We start from the raw sequence: 4,651 nt of genomic DNA, 5'->3' as shown, positions 1-4,651 counted from the left end.
GAAACACACACGAGCAGGCCGCCCCATATAAGAACCACCCTAGGCCAGTTGCACAACCACCTGCAAATGCATCCCCAAACTCGCTTACAAAATAAGCTGAGCTCATGGGTGTCCTTCATGTTCTCAATATAAGAAAACTATTTTGTACGCCATTCCTGTAAATACCCTGACCTCACCGCATTCCTCTCCATTTACCCAAATCTGTGTATCTGTGTCTGTGTTTGTGTGTAAATGACTTTTCACTGACACATTGACATTCTGAGCATGAGCCAAACTGAGGAGACATGATGCAGCGGGGGTTTTCCACTTGTGTGGGAAGGTTGAATTTAATAGCTCTAAATTGATTTCTAACATCCTGTATTTACTATTTTTACATACAAGCCTATTTTTAAAATATCTTTATTATTACCCATCTTTAAATTGGCCTTATCGTGGCTTTATAACATTAAAACGCCTGTTCAAAGACAGCATGTAAAAGCATTATTATTCATGATATATCTAAAAATGTTTAGCCTATGCTTTAAAGTGCATACTAACATCTGAGCTTTATTGGAACTTGGTTAACCTTGGTTAACCTGGTTGGATATTCTGCAAAAAAGGGGGGAACTACATTGATCTGAAGCGTTTTGTAAAGTAGGCGTGAGGTAAGGTGGTTGGTAACAGCCCCGCAGTGGTTTTAAATGCCAAACTAATGTCTGCAGGTGAATCTCACAAAGCCTGTCATGAACATATTTCAAAATAAATAATTATTACATAAATGTATCTATTTATTAACAATTAATTAATAATGTTTTAATAAAATGTGCATAGGTTGATAACTTGACTGGGGACAGTATAGATATTCATATTTTAAGTATTTTAACTTTAAACTCAGTCCTCCATCCATAATATTGCTTTCTCCTGTCAAAAAGTCATGCAGTCTGAATCAGGAGAGAAATATGCACAGATCAAACACTGTTTATAAGTGTATACAGTCCAAAAAATTTCTGAACAAATATGTTGTGGATTTTGATATGAGAGGAAATGGACTTTTTCATATTATTTTTTATTTATTATGGAATAAAAGTTGAAACACCTTAATAAAAAGAGTTTCTTAAAAATATGCAGACATTAATTGATGGACTGAAGTCCTGTGGATTACTTGTGTATTACTGTGATGTTTTTATCAGCTGTTTGAACACTCATTCTGACGGCACCCATTCACTGCCTTTGGTGAGCAAGTAATGTAATACACATTTTTTCTAAATCTCTTACGACGAAGAAACAAACTCCTCTACATCTTGGATGGCATGAGGAGTGAGTAAATTTTCAGCAAATTCTTATTTTTTAAGAACTATTCCTTTAAATAGTTGAGGCCTATACTTCAGCAGCATCTTTACAGTTGTTTCAAGAAACACTGTCAACGTATATTTCAAATTGTACTCAAAAGAATACATAATGTGGACTGTGTTTTTAGGCGAACACCTGTTTGTAGTGCTTACAGTAAAGATAACAAAATTCTCAGTAGACAGTACGTTGATGTTCACCAGGAAACTCATATCAGCTAGGGCACGCTTCCAAGACAACACCCACAGTATTAATACCCAGACAGAAATAGAGAGGGGACAGGAGCTGATAAGACAACCATTAATTTTTCAGCTTTTACACAACGTTATCTAAAAGACATGCAGCACCCCACCCTGATTTAGACTCATGTTTATGCACTAAAAAACACACACACACACACACACACACACACACAGTTACCCTTTTAGGTCAGCTTGCCCAAAACTCATTCTATTCTGTGAATTTTAGACGATCAACATTTCTCAATATATATGGGGTAAACCTGTAAACACAAAAAATAAAACCTACACTGGAGTACATTAAGGTTAGTTTGGTAACACTTTAGAATAGGGAACACATTTTCACTATTAATGTTTTTACTATTAACCATTAAGTTTTCTCTCAATAAACTCCTAATTTGCTGCTTATTAATAATTAGTATGGTAGTTGTTAAGTTTAGGTATGGGGTAGGATTAAGGGATGCTGAATAAGTCATTAGTACTTATAAAGTACATATTAAAGGGTTAGTTCACCCAAAAATGTAAATTAGGCTGTGTTTTACTCACCCCCGAGGCATCCTAGGTGTATATGACTTTAATCTTTCAGATGAATCCAGTCGGAGTTATATTAAAAATTGTCCTGGCTATTCCAAGCTCTATCGTTGCAGTCAGCGGGTGTTGCAGTGCTTCAGTCCAAAAGCAGTGAAATATACAGCGCCCACACGGCTCCGGGGGGGTGAACAAAGGCCTCCTGTAGCGAATCGATGCGTTTTTGTAAGAAAAATATCCATATTCAAAACGTAATAATCACTTTAATCTAGCTTGCGCCAACAGTTGTACAAGAAAGCAGTTCCGGGCTGATGACCTATGAGGTCGGCATTGCGCGTGCGCCGGTCTTGTGAAAACCAAAGTTTGTTAACAGGAGCAAAAAACGGGGTGAGTAAAATACAGCCTAATTTTCATTTTTGGGTGAACTAACCCTGTAATGCCTTATTCAGCAAGTCATGTTTTCTAATCTAAAGTGTTACCATTAGTTTCAACTATGTAATCATAGATTTTAAATAAGAATTGTTTTCCAAAAAGATGGCTTTTTTAAACTTTACTTGTTATTTCATATTTCAAAACAATATTTGTGAGCATTTTCCCAATATAGGGGCATGTTGTTACTAAAAGTCAGTAAATTAACTTATTTCCTATAGGCAGTAACAGTGACTAGTTTAAATAGCTTTTTTTTTTGTAGAGAAAACTTCAATTTAATAGTCTATAAAGAAGCTTACTATAATAACCAATACCCAAAATCAATTTATTACTAATAAAATTCAACATAAGACTTGACTGTCACCTCATCAAATGCCTCCTCTGTAATTCTGATACCTCGGATTTTATGCATTTTAGATCTAGGATATGCTTCAAAGGTCAAATGCAAAGGTCATTCTCATGCACGCCTTACATTGGGTTGATGAAAGCATTTGGAGACACCAATGTTATGAGAACTATTTTAAATACTCTGAAAGGTCATATTTAGCTCTGATGATATATGGAATCATATATATGTGCGAAAACTCAAGCAAAGCCTGGAGAGATATGATTTTGGAGACCGTTTGAAGACAGTTTCCAGAGGTGAAATCTACCACTCATCACATAGCTTCACTGACCTCGGCTCAGTCTCCCCTCCCTTCTCTTTCTGTATTCGGGGTAACAACCGACCATCTACTCTGTGGCACAAGGCACCTCTTATCTTCTGTTCCCCGCATGGCAACGAAAATCAACCTACGCTCTGCTAACAATCGTCCTGTGAATGTGCGCCGTGATAAACTCTATTCTCTCCTCGTTCTCTCTCACACACACACTCACCACAATGAGTTGAAGTCCTCATGCAGCTGGAAAAAATGCCTGCTCTGTATTAGATATCTGAGAGGTGCTCAGAAGATGAGATCTACCACTGTTAGCCAAAAACAAACACTCAAATTTCAGTCCAAGGAATCCCACTTCTATTCCACCCAGCCAATACTGATTCACAAGCTGCTCTCATAGATCTCTTTTCCTCAATATGACAGAAACTTGAAGACAATTGCTGTATTTAAATATGTCTACTTCCATATTGTTTGAGTATGCGAAAAACAGTAGGTGAAAAGTATCCAGGTGGCCTACTACTTCCGTACCTACTGTCCCATAAATCCACGTGGAGGAGCTGTAACGGCAACTGCACCACTCCTTCCCCCGGAGGAGGGCCGAGTGGAGAATCTTTTGTTCCCTTTTTGTTTTGTTCTGCCACTGGCTCCCCAGCCAGTGGTACCCAAACATTCAACAAAAGAGCAGTTTCCTATGCGAGGATGGCAGTGTACGAAACACAGCCTCGACACTTCCGTCCCCCTCTCCTTTCACCAGTGGGCAGCAGGGTCCGGCTCGAGGACACGATGCCTCCTCACGCGCCCCCTACCCAACCGTGGAGCCAGGTAAGTGTCGCACCGCGCACTCAGACCCCACTCCGGGACTCTTTGCCTTCCAGGTCGGGTCCCTGCGCTCCACCTCGCTGCCCCACTGTGGGTACGTCGGTGGTTCCCCTAGTCCCGCTTGCTTGGTTTCTGGGGGACTGGCTAGCGCTCCCCAAACTGACTCGCTGGCTCACGAGAACCATCAGACTCGGCTATGCAATTCAGTTCGCATTCGGTTCACCTCTGTGCTGAACAAGGATGCCCCCGTCTTGTGAGCGGAAATCGCAGTCCTACTGGCGAAGGACGCGATAGAGCCGGTCCCTCCAGCCAATATGAAGATGGGGTTTTACAGCCCTTACTTCATTGTACTCAAGAAAGGCGGTGGGTTACGACCAATCCTGGACCTGCACGTTCTGAACCGGGCCCTCCACAGGCTCCCGTTCAGGATGTTGATGCAGAAATGCATTTTTCAATGCTTTCGTCCACATGATTGGTTCACATCGATCGACCTGAAGGACGCGTACTTTCATGTCTCGATCCTCCCTCGACACAGGCCGTTTCTCCGCTACGCGTTCGAGTGGCAAGCAAATCAGTACAAGGTCCTCCCCTTCGGGCTGTCCCTGTCGCCTCGTGTGTTCACCAAAGTGAAGGCAGCCCTCATTCCGTTGAGGG

This window comes from Sinocyclocheilus anshuiensis, unplaced genomic scaffold (assembly GCF_001515605.1).
Source record: "Sinocyclocheilus anshuiensis isolate Anshui unplaced genomic scaffold, SAMN03320099.WGS_v1.1 scaffold44, whole genome shotgun sequence".
Lineage (NCBI taxonomy): Eukaryota > Metazoa > Chordata > Actinopteri > Cypriniformes > Cyprinidae > Sinocyclocheilus > Sinocyclocheilus anshuiensis.
Note: the sequence above shows the minus strand (reverse complement) of the source record.